This window comes from Procambarus clarkii, unplaced genomic scaffold, assembly GCF_040958095.1.
Source record: "Procambarus clarkii isolate CNS0578487 unplaced genomic scaffold, FALCON_Pclarkii_2.0 HiC_scaffold_149, whole genome shotgun sequence".
In the NCBI taxonomy this organism is placed as follows: Eukaryota; Metazoa; Arthropoda; class Malacostraca; order Decapoda; family Cambaridae; genus Procambarus; species Procambarus clarkii.
This window is the reverse complement of record NW_027189182.1, coordinates 406,419-427,610: the sequence shown is the minus strand read 5'-3', so window position 1 is coordinate 427,610 and position 21,192 is coordinate 406,419.

Genomic DNA, 21,192 nt, shown 5'->3' with positions numbered 1-21,192 from the left:
ACCATTTGAAACTAATTTGAACGATGTAACGACATCACCTTAACGTATTAGATATATATAGGGTAGACTCGTTGTCGCTGTCTATTTCCGCACGGGTATCCTGCTGTCTGAGAGAACCATGCGAGGGAGCCTTCTGACGGACCATTTGAAACTAATTTGAACGATGTAACGACATCACCTTAACGTATTAGATATATATAGGGTAGACTCTGTGTCGCTGTCATTTTCCGCACGGGTAACCTGCTGTCTGAGAGAACCATGCGAGGGAGCCTTCTGACGGATATTGGCGTATTGGCAACATTTGTCTCGTTGTGGGAAACTTTGGTGGGAATCTCAATTCAAACATTAACTATATTATACACTATGTTTGCATCCCATCCTCAAAATAAAGAGCTTATCAATTCCATGTCGCAATATAAATGTTCTTAACACAATTCACAATGGAGTATGCTTAGACTGAATAAAATCTTCCCTCATCCAATGTTTAATGGAGTTAAATTTGTTGAATCATTAATGCCTCAATAAATCTTATGCAGCGCAAAGATATAAATACTTCAAATACAAAGTTCAAAATACTCTGAATACAACACCATGAAAAAAGGATGAATTGCAATCGGTGAGGTATACACATGTAAGCTGCAAAGCTGAAGTACTGTGCTTTATTAAATGAATTTTTTTGGGAGGGATATTCCTGCGTGGGCCCAAAGCCTCTGGTTGGCTACTAAGTGTTCTTTATATGTTCAGAGCAGGGTGCTTATTGGGCGACCATTTGAAACTCATTTGAACGATGTAACGACATCACCTTAACGTATTAGATATATATAGGGTAGACTCGGTGTCGGTGTCATTTTCCGCACGGGTAACCTGCTGTCTGAGAGAACCATGCCAGGGAGCCTTCTGACGGATATTGGCGTATTGGCAACATTTGTCTCGTCGTAGGAAAATTTGGTGGGAATCTGAATTCAAACATTAACTATACTATATACTATGTTTGCATCCCATCCTCAAAATAAAGAGCTTATCAATTCCATGTCGCATTATAAATGTTCTTAACACAATTCACAATGGAGTATGCTTAGACTGAGTAAAAACTTCCCTCATCCAATGTTCAGTGGAGTAAAATTTGTTGAATCATTAATGCCTCATTAAATCTTATGCAGCGCAAAGCATTAAAGACTTCAAATACAAAGTTCAAAATACACTGAATACAACACCATGAAAAGTGGATGAATTGCAATCGGTGAGGTATGCACATGTAAGCTGCAAAGCTGAAGTACTGTGCTTTATTAAAAGAATTTTATTGCTAGGGATATTCCTGTGCAGGCCCTAAGTCTCTGGTTGGCTTACTAAGTGTTCTTTATATGTTCAGAGCAGGGTGCATATTGGGCGACCATTTGAAACTCATTTGAACGATGTAACGACATCACCTTAACGTATTAGATATATATAGGGTAGACTCGGTGTCGTTGTCATTTCCTCACGGGTAACCTGCTGTCTGAGAGAACCATGCGAGGGAGCCTTCTGACGGACCATTTGAAACTAATTTGAACGATGTAACGACATCACCTTAACGTATTAGATATATATAGGGTAGACTCGTTGTCGCTGTCTATTTCCGCACGGGTATCCTGCTGTCTGAGAGAACCATGCGAGGGAGCCTTCTGACTTACCATTTGAAACTAATTTGAACGATGTAACGACATCACCTTAACGTATTAGATATATATAGGGTAGACTCGGTGTCGCTGTCATTTTCCGCACGGGTAACCTACTGTCTGAGAGAACCATGCGAGGGAGCCTTCTGACGGATATTCGCGTATTGGCAACATATGTCTCGTTGTGGTAAACTTTGGTGGGAATCTCAATTCAAACATAAACTATATTATACACTATGTTTGCATCCCATCCTGGCCGAACATTTGAAACTCAAATGAACGATTTAATGTCATGACCTTAACGTAATCGATACATATAGGGTAGACTCGGTGTTTTTTGCACATTCCTCATGGGTAATCTGCTGTTTTAGAGAACCGTGCGAAGGAGCCTACAGACGAGTATTGACGAATTGTCGACATAGTGTCTCGTTGTTTCGAGAGAAAAGGAGCAAATGTTTCAATTTTCGTTTTTTGGCTCCAGTATTTTCCCTTAATGCAAGGTGTTTGTTCTCGGTTACGGTGCATTCGCGATCATGTGCTCACCTCACTAAGATGTGCATATTCTGGAGAAAATCGAGCGGAAAAATTTACCTTTCTGCAGAAATCGGGTGTGGTACATCAGTCTTTTTCTTTATATGTTCAGAGCAGGGTGCTTATTGGGCGACCATTTGAAACTAATTTGAACGATGTAACGACATCACCTTAACGTATTAGATATATATAGGGTAGACTCGGTGTCACTGTCATTTTCCGCACGGGTAACCTGCTGTCTGAGAGAACCATGCGAGGGAGCCTTCTGACGGACCATTTGAAACTAATTTGAACGATGTAACGACATCACCTTAACGTATTAGATATATATAGGGTAGACTCGGTGTCGCTGCCATTTTCCGCACGGGTAACCTGCTGTCTGAGAGAACCATGCGAGGGAGCCTTCTGACGGATATAGGCGTATTGGCAACATTTGTCTCGTGGGAAACTTTGGTGGGAATCTCAATTCAAACATAAACTATATTATACACTATGTTTGCATCCCATCCTCAAAATAAAGAGCTTATCAATTCCATGTCGCAATATAAATGTTCTTAACACAATTAACAATGGAGTATGCTTAGACTGAGTAAAAACTTCCCTCATCCAACGTTTAATGGAGTAAAATTTGTTGAATCATTAATGCCTCATTAAATCTTATGCAGCGCAAAGCATTAAAGACTTCAAATACAAAGTTCAAAATACACTGAATACAACACCATGAAAAGTGGATGAATTGCAATCGGTGAGGTATGCACATGTAAGCTGCAAAGCTGAAGTACTGTGCTTTATTAAAAGAATTTTATTGCTAGGGATATTCCTGTGCAGGCCCTAAGTCTCTGGTTGGCTTACTAAGTGTTCTTTATATGTTCAGAGCAGGGTGCATATTGGGCGACCATTTGAAACTCATTTGAACGATGAAACGACATCACCTTAACGTATTAGATATATATAGGGTAGACTCGGTGTCGTTGTCATTTCCTCACGGGTAACCTGCTGTCTGAGAGAACCATGCGAGGGAGCCTTCTGACGGACCATTTGAAACTAATTTGAACGATGTAACGACATCACCTTAACGTATTAGATATATATAGGGTAGACTCGTTGTCGCTGTCTATTTCCGCACGGGTATCCTGCTGTCTGAGAGAACCATGCGAGGGAGCCTTCTGACGGACCATTTGAAACTAATTTGAACGATGTAACGACATCACCTTAACGTATTAGATATATATAGGGTAGACTCGGTGTCGCTGCCATTTTCCGCACGGGTAACCTGCTGTCTGAGAGAACCATGCGAGGGAGCCTTCTGACGGATATAGGCGTATTGGCAACATTTGTCTCGTGGGAAACTTTGGTGGGAATCTCAATTCAAACATAAACTATATTATACACTATGTTTGCATCCCATCCTCAAAATAAAGAGCTTATCAATTCCATGTCGCAATATAAATGTTCTTAACACAATTAACAATGGAGTATGCTTAGACTGAGTAAAAACTTCCCTCATCCAACGTTTAATGGAGTAAAATTTGTTGAATCATTAATGCCTCATTAAATCTTATGCAGCGCAAAGCATTAAAGACTTCAAATACAAAGTTCAAAATACACTGAATACAACACCATGAAAAGTGGATGAATTGCAATCGGTGAGGTATGCACATGTAAGCTGCAAAGCTGAAGTACTGTGCTTTATTAAAAGAATTTTATTGCTAGGGATATTCCTGTGCAGGCCCTAAGTCTCTGGTTGGCTTACTAAGTGTTCTTTATATGTTCAGAGCAGGGTGCATATTGGGCGACCATTTGAAACTCATTTGAACGATGTAACGACATCACCTTAACGTATTAGATATATATAGGGTAGACTCGGTGTCGTTGTCATTTCCTCACGGGTAACCTGCTGTCTGAGAGAACCATGCGAGGGAGCCTTCTGACGGACCATTTGAAACTAATTTGAACGATGTAACGACATCACCTTAACGTATTAGATATATATAGGGTAGACTCGTTGTCGCTGTCTATTTCCGCACGGGTATCCTGCTGTCTGAGAGAACCATGCGAGGGAGCCTTCTGACTTACCATTTGAAACTAATTTGAACGATGTAACGACATCACCTTAACGTATTAGATATATATAGGGTAGACTCGGTGTCGCTGTCATTTTCCGCACGGGTAACCTACTGTCTGAGAGAACCATGCGAGGGAGCCTTCTGACGGATATTCGCGTATTGGCAACATATGTCTCGTTGTGGTAAACTTTGGTGGGAATCTCAATTCAAACATAAACTATATTATACACTATGTTTGCATCCCATCCTGGCCGAACATTTGAAACTCAAATGAACGATTTAATGTCATGACCTTAACGTAATCGATACATATAGGGTAGACTCGGTGTTTTTTGCACATTCCTCATGGGTAATCTGCTGTTTTAGAGAACCGTGCGAAGGAGCCTACAGACGAGTATTGACGAATTGTCGACATAGTGTCTCGTTGTTTCGAGAGAAAAGGAGCAAATGTTTCAATTTTCGTTTTTTGGCTCCAGTATTTTCCCTTAATGCAAGGTGTTTGTTCTCGGTTACGGTGCATTCGCGATCATGTGCTCACCTCACTAAGATGTGCATATTCTGGAGAAAATCGAGCGGAAAAATTTACCTTTCTGCAGAAATCGGGTGTGGTACATCAGTCTTTTTCTTTATATGTTCAGAGCAGGGTGCTTATTGGGCGACCATTTGAAACTAATTTGAACGATGTAACGACATCACCTTAACGTATTAGATATATATAGGGTAGACTCGGTGTCACTGTCATTTTCCGCACGGGTAACCTGCTGTCTGAGAGAACCATGCGAGGGAGCCTTCTGACGGACCATTTGAAACTAATTTGAACGATGTAACGACATCACCTTAACGTATTAGATATATATAGGGTAGACTCGGTGTCGCTGCCATTTTCCGCACGGGTAACCTGCTGTCTGAGAGAACCATGCGAGGGAGCCTTCTGACGGATATTGGCGTATTGGCAACATTTGTCTCGTGGGAAACTTTGGTGGGAATCTCAATTCAAACATAAACTATATTATACACTATGTTTGCATCCCATCCTCAAAATAAAGAGCTTATCAATTCCATGTCGCAATATAAATGTTCTTAAAACAATTAACAATGGAGTATGCTTAGACTGAGTAAAAACTTCCCTCATCCAACGTTTAATGGAGTAAAATTTGTTGAATCATTAATGCCTCATTAAATCTTATGCAGCGCAAAGATTTAAAGACTTCAAATACAAAATTCAAAATACACTGAATACAACACCATGAAAAGTGGATGAATTGCAATCGGTGAGGTATGCACATGTAAGCTGCAAAGCTGAAGTACTGTGATTTATTAAAAGAATTTTATTGCTAGGGATATTCCTGTGCAGGCCCTAAGCCTCTGGTTGGCTTACTAAGTGTTCTTTATATGTTCAGAGCAGGGTGCATATTGGGCGACCATTTGAAACTCATTTGAACGATGTAACGACATCACCTTAACTTATTAGATATATATAGGGTAGACTCAGTGTCGTTGTCATTTCCTCACGGGTAACCTGCTGTCTGAGAGAACCATGCGAGGGAGCCTTCTGACGGACCATTTGAAACTAATTTGAACGATGTAACGACATCACCTTAACGTATTAGATATATATAGGGTAGACTCGTTGTCGCTGTCTATTTCCGCACGGGTATCCTGCTGTCTGAGAGAACCATGCGAGGGAGCCTTCTGACTTACCATTTGAAACTAATTTGAACGATGTAACGACATCACCTTAACGTATTAGATATATATAGGGTAGACTCGGTGTCGCTGTCATTTTCCGCACGGGTAACCTGCTGTCTGAGAGAACCATGCGAGGGAGCCTTCTGATGGACCATTTGAAACTAATTTGAACGATGTAACGACATCACCTTAACGTATTAGATATATATAGGGTAGACTCGGTGTCGCTGTCATTTTCCGCACGGGTAACCTACTGTCTGAGAGAACCATGCGAGGGAGCCTTCTGACGGATATTCGCGTATTGGCAACATATGTCTCGTTGTGGTAAACTTTGGTGGGAATCTCAATTCAAACATAAACTATATTATACACTATGTTTGCATCCCATCCTGGCCGAACATTTGAAACTCAAATGAACGATTTAATGTCATGACCTTAACGTAATCGATACATATAGGGTAGACTCGGTGTTTTTTGCACATTCCTCATGGGTAATCTGCTGTTTTAGAGAACCGTGCGAAGGAGCCTACAGACGAGTATTGACGAATTGTCGACATAGTGTCTCGTTGTTTCGAGAGAAAAGGAGCAAATGTTTCAATTTTCGTTTTTTGGCTCCAGTATTTTCCCTTAATGCAAGGTGTTTGTTCTCGGTTACGGTGCATTCGCGATCATGTGCTCACCTCACTAAGATGTGCATATTCTGGAGAAAATCGAGCGGAAAAATTTACCTTTCTGCAGAAATCGGGTGTGGTACATCAGTCTTTTTCTTTATATGTTCAGAGCAGGGTGCTTATTGGGCGACCATTTGAAACTAATTTGAACGATGTAACGACATCACCTTAACGTATTAGATATATATAGGGTAGACTCGGTGTCACTGTCATTTTCCGCACGGGTAACCTGCTGTCTGAGAGAACCATGCGAGGGAGCCTTCTGACGGACCATTTGAAACTAATTTGAACGATGTAACGACATCACCTTAACGTATTAGATATATATAGGGTAGACTCGTTGTCGCTGTCTATTTCCGCACGGGTATCCTGCTGTCTGAGAGAACCATGCGAGGGAGCCTTCTGACGGACCATTTGAAACTAATTTGAACGATGTAACGACATCACCTTAACGTATTAGATATATATAGGGTAGACTCTGTGTCGCTGTCATTTTCCGCACGGGTAACCTGCTGTCTGAGAGAACCATGCGAGGGAGCCTTCTGACGGATATTGGCGTATTGGCAACATTTGTCTCGTTGTGGGAAACTTTGGTGGGAATCTCAATTCAAACATTAACTATATTATACACTATGTTTGCATCCCATCCTCAAAATAAAGAGCTTATCAATTCCATGTCGCAATATAAATGTTCTTAACACAATTCACAATGGAGTATGCTTAGACTGAATAAAATCTTCCCTCATCCAATGTTTAATGGAGTTAAATTTGTTGAATCATTAATGCCTCAATAAATCTTATGCAGCGCAAAGATATAAATACTTCAAATACAAAGTTCAAAATACTCTGAATACAACACCATGAAAAAAGGATGAATTGCAATCGGTGAGGTATACACATGTAAGCTGCAAAGCTGAAGTACTGTGCTTTATTAAATGAATTTTTTTGGGAGGGATATTCCTGCGTGGGCCCAAAGCCTCTGGTTGGCTACTAAGTGTTCTTTATATGTTCAGAGCAGGGTGCTTATTGGGCGACCATTTGAAACTCATTTGAACGATGTAACGACATCACCTTAACGTATTAGATATATATAGGGTAGACTCGGTGTTGGTGTCATTTTCCGCACGGGTAACCTGCTGTCTGAGAGAACCATGCCAGGGAGCCTTCTGACGGATATTGGCGTATTGGCAACATTTGTCTTGTCGTAGGAAAATTTGGTGGGAATCTGAATTCAAACATTAACTATACTATATACTATGTTTGCATCCCATCCTCAAATTAAAGAGCTTATCAATTCCATGTCGCATTATAAATGTTCTTAACACAATTCACAATGGAGTATGCTTAGACTGAGTAAAAACTTCCCTCATCCAATGTTCAGTGGAGTAAAATTTGTTGAATCATTAATGCCTCATTAAATCTTATGCAGCGCAAAGCATTAAAGACTTCAAATACAAAGTTCAAAATACACTGAATACAACACCATGAAAAGTGGATGAATTGCAATCGGTGAGGTATGCACATGTAAGCTGCAAAGCTGAAGTACTGTGCTTTATTAAAAGAATTTTATTGCTAGGGATATTCCTGTGCAGGCCCTAAGCCTCTGGTTGGCTTACTAAGTGTTCTTTATATGTTCAGAGCAGGGTGCATATTGGGCGACCATTTGAAACTCATTTGAACGATGTAACGACATCACCTTAACGTATTAGATATATATAGGGTAGACTCGGTGTCGTTGTCATTTCCTCACGGGTAACCTGCTGTCTGAGAGAACCATGCGAGGGAGCCTTCTGACGGATATTGGCGTATTGGCAACATTTATCTCGTTGTGGGAAACTTTGGTGGGAATCTCAATTCAAACATAAACTATATTATACACTATGTTTGCATCCCATCCTCAAAATAAAGAGCTTATCAATTCCATGTCGCAATATAAATGTTCTTAACACAATTAACAATGGAGTATGCTTAGACTGAGTAAAAACTTCCCTCATCCAACGTTTAATGGAGTAAAATTTGTTGAATCATTAATGCCTCATTAAATCTTATGCAGCGCAAAGCATTAAAGACTTCAAATACAAAGTTCAAAATACACTGAATACAACACCATGAAAAGTGGATGAATTGCAATCGGTGAGGTATGCACATGTAAGCTGCAAAGCTGAAGTACTGTGCTTTATTAAAAGAATTTTATTGCTAGGGATATTCCTGTGCAGGCCCTAAGTCTCTGGTTGGCTTACTAAGTGTTCTTTATATGTTCAGAGCAGGGTGCATATTGGGCGACCATTTGAAACTCATTTGAACGATGAAACGACATCACCTTAACGTATTAGATATATATAGGGTAGACTCGGTGTCGTTGTCATTTCCTCACGGGTAACCTGCTGTCTGAGAGAACCATGCGAGGGAGCCTTCTGACGGACCATTTGAAACTAATTTGAACGATGTAACGACATCACCTTAACGTATTAGATATATATAGGGTAGACTCGTTGTCGCTGTCTATTTCCGCACGGGTATCCTGCTGTCTGAGAGAACCATGCGAGGGAGCCTTCTGACGGACCATTTGAAACTAATTTGAACGATGTAACGACATCACCTTAACGTATTAGATATATATAGGGTAGACTCTGTGTCGCTGTCATTTTCCGCACGGGTAACCTGCTGTCTGAGAGAACCATGCGAGGGAGCCTTCTGACGGATATTGGCGTATTGGCAACATTTGTCTCGTTGTGGGAAACTTTGGTGGGAATCTCAATTCAAACATTAACTATATTATACACTATGTTTGCATCCCATCCTCAAAATAAAGAGCTTATCAATTCCATGTCGCAATATAAATGTTCTTAACACAATTCACAATGGAGTATGCTTAGACTGAATAAAATCTTCCCTCATCCAATGTTTAATGGAGTTAAATTTGTTGAATCATTAATGCCTCAATAAATCTTATGCAGCGCAAAGATATAAATACTTCAAATACAAAGTTCAAAATACTCTGAATACAACACCATGAAAAAAGGATGAATTGCAATCGGTGAGGTATACACATGTAAGCTGCAAAGCTGAAGTACTGTGCTTTATTAAATGAATTTTTTTGGGAGGGATATTCCTGCGTGGGCCCAAAGCCTCTGGTTGGCTACTAAGTGTTCTTTATATGTTCAGAGCAGGGTGCTTATTGGGCGACCATTTGAAACTCATTTGAACGATGTAACGACATCACCTTAACGTATTAGATATATATAGGGTAGACTCGGTGTCGGTGTCATTTTCCGCACGGGTAACCTGCTGTCTGAGAGAACCATGCCAGGGAGCCTTCTGACGGATATTGGCGTATTGGCAACATTTGTCTCGTCGTAGGAAAATTTGGTGGGAATCTGAATTCAAACATTAACTATACTATATACTATGTTTGCATCCCATCCTCAAAATAAAGAGCTTATCAATTCCATGTCGCATTATAAATGTTCTTAACACAATTCACAATGGAGTATGCTTAGACTGAGTAAAAACTTCCCTCATCCAATGTTCAGTGGAGTAAAATTTGTTGAATCATTAATGCCTCATTAAATCTTATGCAGCGCAAAGCATTAAAGACTTCAAATACAAAGTTCAAAATACACTGAATACAACACCATGAAAAGTGGATGAATTGCAATCGGTGAGGTATGCACATGTAAGCTGCAAAGCTGAAGTACTGTGCTTTATTAAAAGAATTTTATTGCTAGGGATATTCCTGTGCAGGCCCTAAGTCTCTGGTTGGCTTACTAAGTGTTCTTTATATGTTCAGAGCAGGGTGCATATTGGGCGACCATTTGAAACTCATTTGAACGATGTAACGACATCACCTTAACGTATTAGATATATATAGGGTAGACTCGGTGTCGTTGTCATTTCCTCACGGGTAACCTGCTGTCTGAGAGAACCATGCGAGGGAGCCTTCTGACGGACCATTTGAAACTAATTTGAACGATGTAACGACATCACCTTAACGTATTAGATATATATAGGGTAGACTCGTTGTCGCTGTCTATTTCCGCACGGGTATCCTGCTGTCTGAGAGAACCATGCGAGGGAGCCTTCTGACTTACCATTTGAAACTAATTTGAACGATGTAACGACATCACCTTAACGTATTAGATATATATAGGGTAGACTCGGTGTCGCTGTCATTTTCCGCACGGGTAACCTACTGTCTGAGAGAACCATGCGAGGGAGCCTTCTGACGGATATTCGCGTATTGGCAACATATGTCTCGTTGTGGTAAACTTTGGTGGGAATCTCAATTCAAACATAAACTATATTATACACTATGTTTGCATCCCATCCTGGCCGAACATTTGAAACTCAAATGAACGATTTAATGTCATGACCTTAACGTAATCGATACATATAGGGTAGACTCGGTGTTTTTTGCACATTCCTCATGGGTAATCTGCTGTTTTAGAGAACCGTGCGAAGGAGCCTACAGACGAGTATTGACGAATTGTCGACATAGTGTCTCGTTGTTTCGAGAGAAAAGGAGCAAATGTTTCAATTTTCGTTTTTTGGCTCCAGTATTTTCCCTTAATGCAAGGTGTTTGTTCTCGGTTACGGTGCATTCGCGATCATGTGCTCACCTCACTAAGATGTGCATATTCTGGAGAAAATCGAGCGGAAAAATTTACCTTTCTGCAGAAATCGGGTGTGGTACATCAGTCTTTTTCTTTATATGTTCAGAGCAGGGTGCTTATTGGGCGACCATTTGAAACTAATTTGAACGATGTAACGACATCACCTTAACGTATTAGATATATATAGGGTAGACTCGGTGTCACTGTCATTTTCCGCACGGGTAACCTGCTGTCTGAGAGAACCATGCGAGGGAGCCTTCTGACGGACCATTTGAAACTAATTTGAACGATGTAACGACATCACCTTAACGTATTAGATATATATAGGGTAGACTCGGTGTCGCTGCCATTTTCCGCACGGGTAACCTGCTGTCTGAGAGAACCATGCGAGGGAGCCTTCTGACGGATATTGGCGTATTGGCAACATTTGTCTCGTGGGAAACTTTGGTGGGAATCTCAATTCAAACATAAACTATATTATACACTATGTTTGCATCCCATCCTCAAAATAAAGAGCTTATCAATTCCATGTCGCAATATAAATGTTCTTAAAACAATTAACAATGGAGTATGCTTAGACTGAGTAAAAACTTCCCTCATCCAACGTTTAATGGAGTAAAATTTGTTGAATCATTAATGCCTCATTAAATCTTATGCAGCGCAAAGATTTAAAGACTTCAAATACAAAATTCAAAATACACTGAATACAACACCATGAAAAGTGGATGAATTGCAATCGGTGAGGTATGCACATGTAAGCTGCAAAGCTGAAGTACTGTGCTTTATTAAAAGAATTTTATTGCTAGGGATATTCCTGTGCAGGCCCTAAGCCTCTGGTTGGCTTACTAAGTGTTCTTTATATGTTCAGAGCAGGGTGCATATTGGGCGACCATTTGAAACTCATTTGAACGATGTAACGACATCACCTTAACTTATTAGTTATATATAGGGTAGACTCAGTGTCGTTGTCATTTCCTCACGGGTAACCTGCTGTCTGAGAGAACCATGCGAGGGAGCCTTCTGACGGACCATTTGAAACTAATTTGAACGATGTAACGACATCACCTTAACGTATTAGATATATATAGGGTAGACTCGTTGTCGCTGTCTATTTCCGCACGGGTATCCTGCTGTCTGAGAGAACCATGCGAGGGAGCCTTCTGACGGACCATTTGAAACTAATTTGAACGATGTAACGACATCACCTTAACGTATTAGATATATATAGGGTAGACTCGTTGTCGCTGTCTATTTCCGCACGGGTATCCTGCTGTCTGAGAGAACCATGCGAGGGAGCCTTCTGACTTACCATTTGAAACTAATTTGAACGATGTAACGACATCACCTTAACGTATTAGATATATATAGGGTAGACTCGGTGTCGCTGTCATTTTCCGCACGGGTAACCTACTGTCTGAGAGAACCATGCGAGGGAGCCTTCTGACGGATATTCGCGTATTGGCAACATATGTCTCGTTGTGGTAAACTTTGGTGGGAATCTCAATTCAAACATAAACTATATTATACACTATGTTTGCATCCCATCCTGGCCGAACATTTGAAACTCAAATGAACGATTTAATGTCATGACCTTAACGTAATCGATACATATAGGGTAGACTCGGTGTTTTTTGCACATTCCTCATGGGTAATCTGCTGTTTTAGAGAACCGTGCGAAGGAGCCTACAGACGAGTATTGACGAATTGTCGACATAGTGTCTCGTTGTTTCGAGAGAAAAGGAGCAAATGTTTCAATTTTCGTTTTTTGGCTCCAGTATTTTCCCTTAATGCAAGGTGTTTGTTCTCGGTTACGGTGCATTCGCGATCATGTGCTCACCTCACTAAGATGTGCATATTCTGGAGAAAATCGAGCGGAAAAATTTACCTTTCTGCAGAAATCGGGTGTGGTACATCAGTCTTTTTCTTTATATGTTCAGAGCAGGGTGCTTATTGGGCGACCATTTGAAACTAATTTGAACGATGTAACGACATCACCTTAACGTATTAGATATATATAGGGTAGACTCGGTGTCACTGTCATTTTCCGCACGGGTAACCTGCTGTCTGAGAGAACCATGCGAGGGAGCCTTCTGACGGATATAGGCGTATTGGCAACATTTGTCTCGTGGGAAACTTTGGTGGGAATCTCAATTCAAACATAAACTATATTATACACTATGTTTGCATCCCATCCTCAAAATAAAGAGCTTATCAATTCCATGTCGCAATATAAATGTTCTTAACACAATTAACAATGGAGTATGCTTAGACTGAGTAAAAACTTCCCTCATCCAACGTTTAATGGAGTAAAATTTGTTGAATCATTAATGCCTCATTAAATCTTATGCAGCGCAAAGCATTAAAGACTTCAAATACAAAGTTCAAAATACACTGAATACAACACCATGAAAAGTGGATGAATTGCAATCGGTGAGGTATGCACATGTAAGCTGCAAAGCTGAAGTACTGTGCTTTATTAAAAGAATTTTATTGCTAGGGATATTCCTGTGCAGGCCCTAAGTCTCTGGTTGGCTTACTAAGTGTTCTTTATATGTTCAGAGCAGGGTGCATATTGGGCGACCATTTGAAACTCATTTGAACGATGAAACGACATCACCTTAACGTATTAGATATATATAGGGTAGACTCGGTGTCGTTGTCATTTCCTCACGGGTAACCTGCTGTCTGAGAGAACCATGCGAGGGAGCCTTCTGACGGACCATTTGAAACTAATTTGAACGATGTAACGACATCACCTTAACGTATTAGATATATATAGGGTAGACTCGTTGTCGCTGTCTATTTCCGCACGGGTATCCTGCTGTCTGAGAGAACCATGCGAGGGAGCCTTCTGACGGACCATTTGAAACTAATTTGAACGATGTAACGACATCACCTTAACGTATTAGATATATATAGGGTAGACTCGGTGTCGCTGCCATTTTCCGCACGGGTAACCTGCTGTCTGAGAGAACCATGCGAGGGAGCCTTCTGACGGATATAGGCGTATTGGCAACATTTGTCTCGTGGGAAACTTTGGTGGGAATCTCAATTCAAACATAAACTATATTATACACTATGTTTGCATCCCATCCTCAAAATAAAGAGCTTATCAATTCCATGTCGCAATATAAATGTTCTTAACACAATTAACAATGGAGTATGCTTAGACTGAGTAAAAACTTCCCTCATCCAACGTTTAATGGAGTAAAATTTGTTGAATCATTAATGCCTCATTAAATCTTATGCAGCGCAAAGCATTAAAGACTTCAAATACAAAGTTCAAAATACACTGAATACAACACCATGAAAAGTGGATGAATTGCAATCGGTGAGGTATGCACATGTAAGCTGCAAAGCTGAAGTACTGTGCTTTATTAAAAGAATTTTATTGCTAGGGATATTCCTGTGCAGGCCCTAAGTCTCTGGTTGGCTTACTAAGTGTTCTTTATATGTTCAGAGCAGGGTGCATATTGGGCGACCATTTGAAACTCATTTGAACGATGTAACGACATCACCTTAACGTATTAGATATATATAGGGTAGACTCGGTGTCGTTGTCATTTCCTCACGGGTAACCTGCTGTCTGAGAGAACCATGCGAGGGAGCCTTCTGACGGACCATTTGAAACTAATTTGAACGATGTAACGACATCACCTTAACGTATTAGATATATATAGGGTAGACTCGTTGTCGCTGTCTATTTCCGCACGGGTATCCTGCTGTCTGAGAGAACCATGCGAGGGAGCCTTCTGACTTACCATTTGAAACTAATTTGAACGATGTAACGACATCACCTTAACGTATTAGATATATATAGGGTAGACTCGGTGTCGCTGTCATTTTCCGCACGGGTAACCTACTGTCTGAGAGAACCATGCGAGGGAGCCTTCTGACGGATATTCGCGTATTGGCAACATATGTCTCGTTGTGGTAAACTTTGGTGGGAATCTCAATTCAAACATAAACTATATTATACACTATGTTTGCATCCCATCCTGGCCGAACATTTGAAACTCAAATGAACGATTTAATGTCATGACCTTAACGTAATCGATACATATAGGGTAGACTCGGTGTTTTTTGCACATTCCTCATGGGTAATCTGCTGTTTTAGAGAACCGTGCGAAGGAGCCTACAGACGAGTATTGACGAATTGTCGACATAGTGTCTCGTTGTTTCGAGAGAAAAGGAGCAAATGTTTCAATTTTCGTTTTTTGGCTCCAGTATTTTCCCTTAATGCAAGGTGTTTGTTCTCGGTTACGGTGCATTCGCGATCATGTGCTCACCTCACTAAGATGTGCATATTCTGGAGAAAATCGAGCGGAAAAATTTACCTTTCTGCAGAAATCGGGTGTGGTACATCAGTCTTTTTCTTTATATGTTCAGAGCAGGGTGCTTATTGGGCGACCATTTGAAACTAATTTGAACGATGTAACGACATCACCTTAACGTATTAGATATATATAGGGTAGACTCGGTGTCACTGTCATTTTCCGCACGGGTAACCTGCTGTCTGAGAGAACCATGCGAGGGAGCCTTCTGACGGACCATTTGAAACTAATTTGAACGATGTAACGACATCACCTTAACGTATTAGATATATATAGGGTAGACTCGGTGTCGCTGCCATTTTCCGCACGGGTAACCTGCTGTCTGAGAGAACCATGCGAGGGAGCCTTCTGACGGATATTGGCGTATTGGCAACATTTGTCTCGTGGGAAACTTTGGTGGGAATCTCAATTCAAACATAAACTATATTATACACTATGTTTGCATCCCATCCTCAAAATAAAGAGCTTATCAATTCCATGTCGCAATATAAATGTTCTTAAAACAATTAACAATGGAGTATGCTTAGACTGAGTAAAAACTTCCCTCATCCAACGTTTAATGGAGTAAAATTTGTTGAATCATTAATGCCTCATTAAATCTTATGCAGCGCAAAGATTTAAAGACTTCAAATACAAAATTCAAAATACACTGAATACAACACCATGAAAAGTGGATGAATTGCAATCGGTGAGGTATGCACATGTAAGCTGCAAAGCTGAAGTACTGTGCTTTATTAAAAGAATTTTATTGCTAGGGATATTCCTGTGCAGGCCCTAAGCCTCTGGTTGGCTTACTAAGTGTTCTTTATATGTTCAGAGCAGGGTGCATATTGGGCGACCATTTGAAACTCATTTGAACGATGTAACGACATCACCTTAACTTATTAGTTATATATAGGGTAGACTCAGTGTCGTTGTCATTTCCTCACGGGTAACCTGCTGTCTGAGAGAACCATGCGAGGGAGCCTTCTGACGGACCATTTGAAACTAATTTGAACGATGTAACGACATCACCTTAACGTATTAGATATATATAGGGTAGACTCGTTGTCGCTGTCTATTTCCGCACGGGTATCCTGCTGTCTGAGAGAACCATGCGAGGGAGCCTTCTGACTTACCATTTGAAACTAATTTGAACGATGTAACGACATCACCTTAACGTATTAGATATATATAGGGTAGACTCGGTGTCGCTGTCATTTTCCGCACGGGTAACCTGCTGTCTGAGAGAACCATGCGAGGGAGCCTTCTGATGGACCATTTGAAACTAATTTGAACGATGTAACGACATCACCTTAACGTATTAGATATATATAGGGTAGACTCGGTGTCGCTGTCATTTTCCGCACGGGTAACCTACTGTCTGAGAGAACCATGCGAGGGAGCCTTCTGACGGATATTCGCGTATTGGCAACATTTGTCTCGTTGTGGGAAACTTTGGTGGGAATCTCAATTCAAACATTAACTATATTATACACTATGTTTGCATCCCATCCTCAAAATAAAGAGCTTATCAATTCCATGTCGCAATATAAATGTTCTTAACACAATTCACAATGGAGTATGCTTAGACTGAATAAAATCTTCCCTCATCCAATGTTTAATGGAGTTAAATTTGTTGAATCATTAATGCCTCAATAAATCTTATGCAGCGCAAAGATATAAATACTTCAAATACAAAGTTCAAAATACTCTGAATACAACACCATGAAAAAAGGATGAATTGCAATCGGTGAGGTATACACATGTAAGCTGCAAAGCTGAAGTACTGTGCTTTATTAAATGAATTTTTTTGGGAGGGATATTCCTGCGTGGGCCCAAAGCCTCTGGTTGGCTACTAAGTGTTCTTTATATGTTCAGAGCAGGGTGCTTATTGGGCGACCATTTGAAACTCATTTGAACGATGTAACGACATCACCTTAACGTATTAGATATATATAGGGTAGACTCGGTGTTGGTGTCATTTTCCGCACGGGTAACCTGCTGTCTGAGAGAACCATGCCAGGGAGCCTTCTGACGGATATTGGCGTATTGGCAACATTTGTCTTGTCGTAGGAAAATTTGGTGGGAATCTGAATTCAAACATTAACTATACTATATACTATGTTTGCATCCCATCCTCAAATTAAAGAGCTTATCAATTCCATGTCGCATTATAAATGTTCTTAACACAATTCACAATGGAGTATGCTTAGACTGAGTAAAAACTTCCCTCATCCAATGTTCAGTGGAGTAAAATTTGTTGAATCATTAATGCCTCATTAAATCTTATGCAGAGCAAAGCATTAAAGACTTCAAATACAAAGTTCAAAATACACTGAATACAACACCATGAAAAGTGGATGAATTGCAATCGGTGAGGTATGCACATGTAAGCTGCAAAGCTGAAGTACTGTGCTTTATTAAAAGAATTTTATTGCTAGGGATATTCCTGTGCAGGCCCTAAGCCTCTGGTTGGCTTACTAAGTGTTCTTTATATGTTCAGAGCAGGGTGCATATTGGGCGACCATTTGAAACTCACTTGAACGATGTAACGACATCACCTTAACGTATTAGATATATATAGGGTAGACTCGGTGTTGGTGTCATTTTCCGCACGGGTAACCTGCTGTCTGAGAGAACCATGCCAGGGAGCCTTCTGACGGATATTAGCGTATTGGCAACATTTGTCTCGTCGTAGGAAAATTTGGTGGGAATCTGAATTCAAACATTAACTATACTATATACTATGTTTGCATCCCATCCTCAAAATAAAGAGCTTATCAATTCCATGTCGCAATATAAATGTTCTTAACACAATTCACAATGGAGTATGCTTAGACTGAGTAAAAACTTCCCTCATCCAATGTTCAGTGGAGTAAAATTTGTTGAATCATTAATGCCTCATTAAATCTTATGCAGCGCAAAGCATTAAAGACTTCAAATACAAAGTTCAAAATACACTGAATACAACACCATGAAAAGTGGATGAATTGCAATCGGTGAGGTATGCACATGTAAGCTGCAAAGCTGAAGTACTGTGCTTTATTAAAAGAATTTTATTGCTAGGGATATTCCTGTGCAGGCCCTAAGCCTCTGGTTGGCTTACTAAGTGTTCTTTATATGTTCAGAGCAGGGTGCATATTGGGCGACCATTTGAAACTCATTTGAACGATGTAACGACATCACCTTAACGTATTAGATATATATAGGGTAGACTCGGTGTCGTTGTCATTTCCTCACGGGTAACCTGCTGTCTGAGAGAACCATGCGAGGGAGCCTTCTGACGGACCATTTGAAACTAATTTGAACGATGTAACGACATCACCTTAACGTATTAGATATATATAGGGTAGACTCGTTGTCGCTGTCTATTTCCGCACGGGTATCCTGCTGTCTGAGAGAACCATGCGAGGGAGCCTTCTGACTTACCATTTGAAACTAATTTGAACGATGTAACGACATCACCTTAACGTATTAGATATATATAGGGTAGACTCGGTGTCGCTGTCATTTTCCGCACGGGTAACCTGCTGTCTGAGAGAACCATGCGAGGGAGCCTTCTGACGGATCATTTGAAACTAATTTGAACGATGTAACGACATCACCTTAACGTATTAGATATATATAGGGTAGACTCGGTGTCGCTGTCATTTTCCGCACGGGTAACCTGCTGTCTGAGAGAACCATGCGAGGGAGCCTTCTGACGGATATTGGCGTATTGGCAACATTTATCTCGTTGTGGGAAACTTTGGTGGGAATCTCAATTCAAACATTAACTATATTATACACTATGTTTGCATCCCATCCTCAAAATAAAGAGCTTATCAATTCCATGTCGCAATATAAATGTTCTTAACACAATTCACAATGGAGTATGCTTAGACTGAATAAAATCTTCCCTCATCCAATGTTTAATGGAGTTAAATTTGTTGAATCATTAATGCCTCATTAAATCTTATGCAGCGCAAAGATATAAATACTTCAAATACAAAGTTCAAAATACTCTGAATACAACACCATGAAAAAAGGATGAATTGCAATCGGTGAGGTATACACATGTAAGCTGCAAAGCTGAAGTACTGTGCTTTATTAAATGAATTTTTTTGGGAGGGATATTCCTGCGTGGGCCCAAAGCCTCTGGTTGGCTACTAAGTGTTCTTTATATGTTCAGAGCAGGGTGCTTATTGGGCGACCATTTGAAACTCATTTGAACGATGTAACGACATCACCTTAACGTATTAGATATATATAGGGTAGACTCGGTGTCGGTGTCATTTTCCGCACGGGTAACCTGCTGTCTGAGAGAACCATGCCAGGGAGCCTTCTGACGGATATTGGCGTATTGGCAACATTTGTCTCGTCGTAGGAAAATTTGGTGGGAATCTGAATTGAAACATTAACTATACTATATACTATGTTTGCATCCCATCCTCAAAATAAAGAGCTTATCAATTCCATGTCGCATTATAAATGTTCTTAACACAATTCACAATGGAGTATGCTTAGACTGAGTAAAAACTTCCCTCATCCAACGTTTAATGGAGTAAAATTTGTTGAATCATTAATGCCTCATTAAATCTTATGCAGCGCAAAGATTTAAAGACTTCAAATACAAAATTCAAAATACACTGAATACAACACCATGAAAAGTGGATGAATTGCAATCGGTGAGGTATGCACATGTAAGCTGCAAAGCTGAAGTACTGTGCTTTATTAAAAGAATTTTATTGCTAGGGATATTCCTGTGCAGGCCCTAAGCCTCTGGTTGGCTTACTAAGTGTTCTTTATATGTTCAGAGCAGGGTGCATATTGGGCGACCATTTGAAACTCATTTGAACGATGTAACGACATCACCTTAACGTATTAGATATATATAGGGTAGACTCGGTGTCGTTGTCATTTCCTCACGGGTAACCTGCTGTCTGAGAGAACCATGCGAGGGAGCCTTCTGACGGACCATTTGAAACTAATTTGAACGATGTAACGACATCACCTTAACGTATTAGATATATATAGGGTAGACTCGTTGTCGCTGTCTATTTCCGCACGGGTATCCTGCTGTCTGAGAGAACCATGCGAGGGAGCCTTCTGACTTACCATTTGAAACTAATTTGAACGATGTAACGACATCACCTTAACGTATTAGATATATATAGGGTAGACTCGGTGTCGCTGTCATTTTCCGCACGGGTAACCTACTGTCTGAGAGAACCATGCGAGGGAGCCTTCTGACGGATATTCGCGTATTGGCAACATATGTCTCGTTGTGGTAAACTTTGGTGGGAATCTCAATTCAAACATAAACTATATTATACACTATGTTTGCATCCCATCCTGGCCGAACATTTGAAACTCAAATGAACGATTTAATGTCATGACCTTAACGTAATCGATACATATAGGGTAGACTCGGTGTTTTTTGCACATTCCTCATGGGTAATCTGCTGTTTTAGAGAACCGTGCGAAGGAGCCTACAGACGAGTATTGACGAATTGTCGACATAGTGTCTCGTTGTTTCGAGAGAAAAGGAGCAAATGTTTCAATTTTCGTTTTTTGGCTCCAGTATTTTCCCTTAATGCAAGGTGTTTGTTCTCGGTTACGGTGCATTCGCGATCATGTGCTCACCTCACTAAGATGTGCATATTCTGGAG